The 9,409-nt window shown below is 49.1% G+C and overlaps 1 long non-coding RNA gene across 1 annotated transcript; it reads right to left on the bottom strand.

Moving 5' to 3' along the window:
- Positions 1–857: 857 nt before the first annotated feature.
- LOC115031893 lies at positions 858–6,815 on the bottom strand. Its single transcript, XR_003837525.1, has 3 exons — positions 6,746–6,815; positions 3,880–3,979; positions 858–1,183 (listed from the first exon to the last, which is right to left on the bottom strand). It is a non-coding gene; the product is annotated as an uncharacterized LOC115031893 (long non-coding RNA).
- Positions 6,816–9,409: the final 2,594 nt, after the last annotated feature.

The following is a 9,409-nucleotide window of genomic DNA, read 5'->3' as shown; positions in this document are numbered from 1 at the left end:
AGGGTTACACTATATAGCCTAAGCCGGCCTTGAACTCATGATGTGCCTGTCTTAGCAGCCCAAGTGCTAGAACTAAAGGAAGTTTAGGTGTTTGTGATAGAAGACACCAAACATACAAATGCATATTTAGAAATGTGCTATGACAAGTCCTCCATAAGCAATTAGGAGTCTGTGGGTCATTTGAGTGGCCTGTGTCATGAGTTGTGCGGGAGATAGGTGAGTGCTTGGGCGTAAATTTATGTGTGTAGAGCGAGTGTGGGTGACTGCATGTACAAGTGTGTGTGATCAAGGCTGAGGGTGATGTGAGGTCAGTTCACTGTACAGATGAGGGTGATGTGAGGTCAGTTCACTGTACAGATGAGGGTGATGTGAGATCAGGTCACTCTATCTGCTGTGGGGTCACTGTGACAGTTTATCTCTGTTGAGGCATGTGTATGTGAGTCTGGGTACACTTTGAGCTGTCTGGTGGTATGTCGTGTGTAGTCATGTGTGTGTACACATGTGTGATTTTGTGTGTTACTCTTCCTGGTCTGGGCACAACCTTCCTCCTCAAGCTTCCCACAAGGGTGGGAATGAGAGACAGAAGGGTGGACTCTAGGGGATACCCATGATGGCAGCAGGAGGCTGGAGTGCACTTCCCTATAACCAACTTAGGGACTTTTTATTGGTATTGGCTTTTCTCTCTGCTGGGGAACTTGGGAGGATGTGGGGATGTGTTTCCTACTGTAGTCGGGTCTCTTTGGGGGGAGAAAACGCCCACAAGGAGAGCGAGAACACTCCCAAAAGGCAGGGTTTTATTGAAACTTTTTATGATGTGCACACCAGCTAGAAGATGTTCTAATTTGCAGCAGGTTTTTCTCAAGGCCTCTGCTTTCTGAGTCCAGAAATGAATGGGGCCAGAAGCAGCTTAGTGCAGACGCTGTGCCATGCCAGGCTTGTCGCCTCACTCACAGGGTCAGCTCTGCCCACTTTTGCTCCAGGTGGATGGGCAAGGACTGCCGGAGAGCCGGAGCACTGAGGGGAGCAGGGAAGGCTGGGGATAGGCAGGTCATTATGGTTCCTTCTCAGGAAGCCAGTACTTTTCCTCTGGGCCTTTGGCAACTCCAGTTCAATCGGAGGGGTAGTAGGAAGGGAGGATGTTTTAGCCTCAGCCTTCTGAGGATGCCTCTGTCAGAGCTGGAAACTGAGGCAACAGAGAGCTTATAAGCATAGCAGATGGGGCCTGGGACCCCCTACCATGCGGCTTGCTTCTTCATCTGACAAGCCAGAGTGGTCCTTCTGGGCTCCTCTGACCAGAAAAGCTCAGGGGATACACAGATGAGGAGCATGGTGTGGGCCAAGTGCGGGGAGGTAAGCTCAGTTAGTATGCACTGGCCAGTGAGGTCAGGGAGGACTTCCTGGAGAGGGTAGCATTTCAGGGGTGGAGGGGCTCAGCTTGCAGGGCTGCCCTGCAGGGCACATACAGGTATGGTCAAATCAGGGTCATAAACATGTTAGCACTTACACGCTTGAATAAAAATCTTCCAATCTGAGAGCACACCAGGGACCCCACTGAAACTGCGAATGCACACCGTGATTGTCATGACACAGGACTAGAGATCCCCAAGACTGAGCTGGCGTCCCTTGCTTTGTGGCATAGGATGGGGGCGGCAGCTGGCGGCTAGACTCCAGGCTGGGCCAACAGGCCTGCGGCTCAACACGTCCCTTCTATTCCACAAGGACTTCCTGGGAAGGATCAGGGCCTCTGTGCAGTTCCTGTTCCCAGCGGCTCACAGTCGCCAGGCCCAGGGACACAAAACGTGCATGAGCATGGTGGGGCAGGGAACAATATGGAGAGGGTGGAGGAGGGCCACAGGAAGCAGGGGCAGGGACAGCCAGGAGCGGAGCCTGCCTGGGGCTTGGGGGTCACTCTGGGACTGTGACTTGATAAGGTAAGATGACCACAAAGAAAACCGGACCAATGAGGCGCCAAGTGGTCCATCATACGGGAAATCCAGGACAGGGTCAGCCATTAGTACTGGAATCCTCACACCTACAGTAGCCAGGATCTTAAACAGCACCAGACCAACCCACTGTGGCCCCCAACATTGTCGTCATAGGTATAATGATCCTGACCTCGCAGAAGGGAGATGCCACAGCTAATTTATTTAGGGACATGGCTGAGCCAGGATAAGCTACAAGCCAGTCTGACGATACAGTTTTTTTTTTTGTCACCTTTGGCTTTCTGCCTGTCAGTAATACCCCTAGCAACCCCTAGCAACTACATATACCTGTGTTCACGCCCAGGGCCTCTTAGTGGGCCTTAGATTGCTGCCTACAAAGTCAGCATCTCCATTCCTCCTCCAAAGATCCCCAGCAAGCTGGGCATAGTTCCACATGCCTCTGATCCCAAAATTTGGGAAGAAGGAGCAAAAGGTCTGAGCCTCAAGGTTATCCTTGGTTACATAGAGAGTTAAGGTTAGCTTGGGCCATCAGAGACACCATCTCAAAAGCAAACAGACAGACAGACCAACCAAACCAAAACAAAAGACCTCTAGCAAATAAGGCTATTTTGTCACCAAAACAGAGTTGAAGAACGGGTTTGAAGACAGGGGATGATGTAGCATTTGCCTAACATAGAAAAAGCCTGAAGTTCAACTCCAGGGACTAAAGAAAAAAAAAAAGTCTGAAATTTGAAGGAGGGACAGGTCTCAATTCACAAACATAACAAGAAAACTGTACATCAAATTAATAAGCAGACTAAAAATCCCATTTGCTGCAGGACTGGTAGGTATGGCCCACTTCATTCTGAGTGGGTGAGGGATGCAGGAAGACGTGCCTTCTGAGTGAGTACCTGTAGGGTGCATTGTGACGGAGAGGTTCTCTGGACCTGAACCAATCACTTGACCTCACTGAGTCTCTGATTCTTCAGTAGTAAATTGGAGTTGTAACGGTTTGGTTTGCTTAAATCAGGTAGAGGGTAAAGCACACTGGGGGGCGCGGGTGGGGGTGGGTGGGAGGTGGGGTGGGGAGAGGATTTTTAAAGCCTCAAAGAGCCTGATCCACTCAGAGTCAAGTGACACTCCGTTGCCGATGTCTTTTTAGGTTGCTCTGCCCAATTTCAGGAAGCCCTTTATTGGCTGGAAATGTCTTCTTGAAAACAAACAAAAACCAACCCCCTAGCAATTATTTACTTCATTTGGAGCGGAGGGCAGTGTGTGTACTTGTCACCGTGCACAGGTCGGGGGTCAGAGGACAACTTGCAGGAGCTGGTTCTCTGCTTCCACTGTGGGTTCTGGGTTTGTGAGGTTTGGTGAGGGGTGCCTTCACCAGCTGAGCCATCTCTGTGGCTATGGAAACTTTTCAGGATGAAGGAATGTTGGAGACAGCCTTAGAGATAAGGCTGAGCAGAGCTAGCGGCTTCCAGTGTGCGGAGGGGACAGGGTGGGGTGGCGGGTAGGGAGTGAGGGAAAGGTGATTTGAAGACTTCAGCTCCATCTCCTTCAGCTCATCCCCAGCCTAATAGAACAATGACCATGGGCACTCAGCCTCAGGCATTTTGGGCGCAGCCACATTCCCCTCCTCTCCTCAACCTGTCTACCAGTGTCCTAGAACCTGACTCAGATTCATCTCTGTTTCTCTCATGAAAAATAAATAGGAAGCGCCACTGAGATGCAGTTGACATACTCTGACGGTGGATGTGTGACCTGGAATGTCCAAAACGATACGTTTGGATGTACGTTTGTGCTCATGAAGTCATCGCTATGATCAGGGAATCTGACATGCCCAGCATTGCCACATTCCCCAATGCCAGTCTGGAATCCGACCTGTCCTCCCTGCAACTCACCCCACCCCACCCTGTCCCCATGGCAGCACAGAGTGTAACTAGACATTGGTTACCTTGCATTTTCACGAATCCTGTGCAGGTTCGGCGAGGTGGTTCAGTGGTAAGGGAGCTCTCCACCAAGCCTTATTAGGATACAAGTTTGATCCCCAGGACCTACGTAGTTGAAAGAGATAAATAACCAACTGCACACAATTGTCCTCTGACCTCCACAGGGGTGAAATCCATGCCCCTCGCACACATTAAACAAGTGTAAAAACATGTAAATGTGCATGACGACACACACTTTTTTTTAAAAAAATCATCTATTTTTACTTTATGTGTATCAACGTTTTGCCTGCATGCATGTAAGTGCTCTACTGTGTGTCTGGTGCCAAAAAAAAAAAAAAAAAAAAAAAAAAAAAAAAAAAAAGCAAGAAAAGGAGCAGGTGACCTGGAACTGGAGTTTTGGATGGTTATGAGCTACCATGGGGGTGCTGGGAATGAAACTCGGGTCTGTAAGTACTCTTAATCCTCAGCCACTGCTCCAATCACAGTTGGGATCCCAGCACTAGGAGGGGCGAGGGAGATCTGGAGTTCAAGGTGAACAAAGTAGAGGATGGGAAGTGAGCCGGTCAGAGCGGAGCCCATGGCTTGGTGGGTAGAGGTGTATGTGGTGCCAGCCTGACTCCTGGAATTCAATCCCTAGAACCCCTCTTCACCCCACCCCACAAGCCAGATTCTGTGGCCTGCATCTAATGCTAGCACTCCTGTGACAAGATGAAGGCAGAAACAGGAGAACTGACAAGACGCTCATAGGCCAGCTAGCCTGGAGTGTGCAGTGTAGCCCATGAGAGACAACGAGAGAGCTTGCCTCAACAAGGTAGAAACGGAGAAACAACTCCTGAAAGTTGTCCTCTGGTCTCTACATGCCACAACATACAAGTATCTGCACACACACACACTCTCTCACACACACACACCTCACACATACACATCACATACATACACATGCTAATATTTTAAAAGTCAAGTTATAAGAGTAAAAACCATAAAGATAGTAAAAATCATACCAGCAAGAAAAGACATCATTACAGACTCTAAGCATGTTAAAAAGATTAAGGCATATTTTGCTGGACCCATGTCAATACAAATGCAACATTTCTTGAAAGGCATTATTTTCCAAAACTCACTCAGGAGAAACAGGTAGTACTTAGAAGTCCAGTAACTTCTAAGAACATTGAATATACCAGGAAGCAAGCATCAAGTATTCACTGGGCCTTTCATACGGGACATACGTTGGGTGTGGGTCAAGTGCAGAAGAATGCATGACCATTTGTCTTTGTGGCCATTTCTGCCTGGAAAGAGCTGAGCTCCCCATCTGATGGATGATGTCATGTAGGAGATAAAACAGCAGCGTCTGCCACAGAGGTATAAGGACGAATCAATTGGACTGGGGAGCCAAGGACCTCAAGAGAGACACAGTAAATATGTACAATAGCTGCATACTTTCATTAGAATTGTAATAATGAAATACTACCTATTTGGGTGGTTTAAGTAGCAATTTAAATTTCCTACAATACTAGAGGCTGAAAGCCCAAAGGCAGGGAAGCTGGTTTTCTTAGAAGCCCATTTCCCTGGCTGCAGGTAGCCAGCCTTTTGCTAGCCTTCCATGAGATCCTTGCTATGGGTACTCATCCCATAACTTCTCTGGTTATCTAAACTCCCTCCTGTCCAAGGACACTACTCAGCTTGAATGGGAGTCCATGATAAGGGCCTCATTTTGTCTTAATGACCGCGCGCGCGCGCGCGCGTGTGTGTGTGTGTGTGTGTGTGTGTGTGTGTGTGTGTGTGTTTGGGATGCACATGTGTGTACCTGTGAAAGCCAGAGGGCAAACTTGGATTTCATTCCCTGGGCTCTGTTCATCTTGTTTTCCAAAGCAGGAGTCTCTCACTGGCTAAGAACTCACCGACTGTCCGGACTGCTGGCCACAGAGCCACAGGGATCTCCCTGACTCTGCCTCTGACACTGGAGGAGTTTCATGTGTGTACCACCATGATGATGTCTGCTTCTACATGTATTCTGAGGATCAAATTCAGTTTCAAGGGTACACGCAAGACAAACACTTTACTGAGCCACCTCCCCAGCCTCCATAACAACCTCTAAACAGCCCCTACTTCCAAGTACAGCCCGGTTCTGAAGTACTAGATGCGAGTCAGCCAGTCAACATGAACTTGGTGATGCCACAATTTAGCTCATAACAAAATCCAACAGCTATCAGTGCTCATCCCTGGGCTGAGGGGATAGACTTGGAACTTCCAGGAAGCTAGAAGCATTCCAAGAAGATTTCCTGGAAGGGAAACTTCAAATCTTGGTCAAAAGGGAATCAGAAGGAAAGACTGGAAATTCCAGGCAAATGAAGCAGCAAGAACACGAGCCTGGAAACAGGACGCGTTTCAGGAAAGATAAGCTGGTGACTGTCTGGATGAGTCACGGGTAGAGTCTCCCAGAAGGTAACGTTGTGAAATGCCTTGGATGTTGGAGAGGCTCGGGGCTTGATTCTGCTTCAATAAGGACCCATTGATAACATCTGAGCTCAAGAAAGAGGAGGGTTGTACTTTGGGGCCAGAATCAGGGAAATCGCTGTGTGGAGCAGGCTTGCCATTTAGAGCATGCGACAGAGAAGCCCCTGGCTTGCTGATTACACAGGGCTGGAGTCGCCACCAGGTTTTTGATTCAAAGTGCCTTGATAGCACCTGAGCGTATTTTGGGTTTTGTTTTTGTTTTTTTGCTTTTTTTTCCCCTTCACCCAACCTCTCAGGGCTGCTACTCCTGATGGCCCGTGAAACTTAGGAAGCACCGGAATTTTACTAGGCAGAGAGAGCAGAGTCCGGGCAGGCAGAGGTGTGGCTGCTTCTCTCCCCTCCTGACTCCGCACTCACCCTGGAGGACAGCAAGGCCAAGGCCTCAGGGGAGGTGGCGCCAGTTCTGGAGAGTCATCTCGTGTCTGGTTGCCATGGCATCCGGCACTGCATAGGAGGGCCAATCCGGCTCCCCCGCCGGAAATAGGGTGATTACCTGGCCTCTGCGCTTTCCACTGCGCCGCGGAGTTTTCTGTTTGTTTGGTTTGGTTTGGAAGCAAACACCAAATAGCTAAGCTTCCCGGAGCTTGTATCCGGCAGAACAATTCTACGGAAGATACTTTCCTTTTCAAGCTGGGGGCAGTTGAGTCTAGGCTCGTCTTGGCTCCGCTCAGTTTGGCCCTTTTACTCCGGCCACGCCCACTCAAGTCCAAGCTGGCCTTCTCTGCCTTTGGCTGTACTCACCTGCTACCCCGAAAAAGAGCAAGGTCCCTGGAGCCCTGCTGCCCTTCCTGCTGGTCATGGGGAAGAGCCTCAACTCCTTTGTAGTCATACCCTCACCTGTAGTTTGGGAGTGAGACACCACCTCCTTGGGTTGCTAGGAGGAGTAACTGAGGGTGAACTTGGAAATCCCCCGGATACTACAAAACATTACGACAGGCACGTGAAGCTGCATTAACAGCTCTCATTATTTTTACCTTTGCCCTTTTGTAGTGGGTTAGTCACCGGCCTCACACGCTTTATTGATTTTTACCCACACTGGGTATGGTGGAGAACTGTGAGTTCAAGGCCAGCGCTGACTGTGTAGTTTGAAGCCAGACTTAACCCCCTTAAGACTCAGCTTTGGGGCAGAGCACTGGTGGCGCATGCCTTTAAACCCAGCACTTGGGAGGCAGAGTTCAAGGCCAACCTGGTCTACAGAGCGAGTTCCAGGACAGCCAGGGCTACACAGAGAAACCCTGTCTCGAAAAACAAACAAACAAACAAACAAACAAAAAAAGACTCAGCCTTGGAAAGACATAAAACAAACAAAAAAATTCCATTACAACTTAATTCAGAATAAAAAGAGAGAGACTATAACTCAATTTAAGAGAAATACAGTATACAGTGTCTGCTTAGCTTCAACCAGGCTCTCAAACCTTGCATCCTGGGTTTCTAGGCCAGGGTTTCTGCCTCCTACCCGTATCATCTCCTACCTAAGCACTCACAGGAAGTGAGAGATCCAGGCAGAACACAAGCTGGCTCCTGCAGTAAACAGCTTCAAAAACTCCTCCTCTTTCATAAAATCCAGATGCATGCTTTCATGCTCAGGACTTTTACGCCTGACCTACACTGCCGCTTTCTGTTTAGTGTCTGCCACCAAGACTAAGGTGTCCCCTGGAATTTCTTAACCATTCCTTGCTCTTTATATATGTCAGTCTCTCTGCTTGGGATCCCCTATGCTCCGTTTTTCTTTTTGTTGTTGTTGTTGTTTTGTTTTGTTTTTTTCTTCCTCACTTTAAGAGAGACACCATCAAGACTGTAGTGTCCCACTGGGATTTCAATGTGAGTGTGTGTGTGTAAGCACTTGAACACTCAGTATGTAAGCTGTGAAGGCTCTGAGGAAGGCTATGGAGGCGACCAATGGGGCCTTTCTGCAGAGAAACTCTGTGAAGCATTACTTCCTTTGCTGGCCAGGTTCTTGTTCACACTGTGTCCTACTCTGCCTCTTTTCTTCCCGGGCCACATCTCTTACTGAGCTCCCCAGGAAGAGTGGCTCTTCCCAGGGACTTTGTGGCCCATCCAAGTTAGCCAGGCCCGGCCCTACTTAGCTTCTGGGATCGGATTAGATCAGGAGTGTTCAGATGATGTGGCAGAAGACCTTGCCGGGGACTTTGATACATGGATACACGGGAGACATGTCGTAACCTTGGCTGTTTGGGGGTAGCCAAGTAGAGACTAAGTGACCCCAGGCAGCTCTGTTTCAAGGTGCAGAGAGCATGAGCTTCCTGTGGGGCCCAGGCCCCTCATTTGCCCTAAGGGAGGATCTTTGAGGGGATTCAGCCTCTAGTTAAGTGAAGTGCCCGTAGGGTCCCAGGGCTCAGAAAGATGCTTGCTCTTCACAGCCTTAACTGTGTGCTCTGTCTGCATCTGATCCGTTATTTACTTATTTACTGTATATTTGTCTGTGTCTCTCTGTGTGTCTGCATGTTTGTGAGTGTGCCCATGGAGGTCGGATGAAGGCATTGGATCCCCTAGAGCTGGAGTTACAGATAGTTGTGAGACACCCACCACAGGTGCTAGGAACTGAGCCTGGTTATAAGAGTAGCAAGCGCTCTTACCACAGAGCTGTATCTCTGGCCCACAACTTATTTTTAAAATGTATATGTGTGGGCAGAGGGTACAGCTTAGCTGGTGCAATGCTTACCCAGCCTATGTAAAGCCCTCACTGGGTCCAATCCCCAACATCACGTCATACCTGATGCCCTTAGCTCTAATCATAGCACTGAGAAGGAACAGGCAAAAGCATCGGAAATGCCAAGATCGTCCTTGGTTACTGTGGTGCTGTGAATGTGAATGCCCCCCCCGCCCGCCCCCCGGAGAATCTATTTGAATATTTGGCCCCAGTTGCTGGAAACATTTGGGAAGGATTAGAAAAACGTGGCCTTATTGGAGGAGGCATGTCGCTATGGACTTGCTTTGAGGTTTCAAAACACCCACTCCACTCCAAGTGAGCTCTCTCTGTCTTGTGGAGCGTCTCAGGGG

Source organism: Mus caroli, chromosome 9 (assembly GCF_900094665.2).
Source record: "Mus caroli chromosome 9, CAROLI_EIJ_v1.1, whole genome shotgun sequence".
NCBI classification, from domain to species: Eukaryota; Metazoa; Chordata; class Mammalia; order Rodentia; family Muridae; genus Mus; species Mus caroli.
Note: the sequence above shows the minus strand (reverse complement) of the source record. Positions and strands in the feature narration are given on the sequence as shown.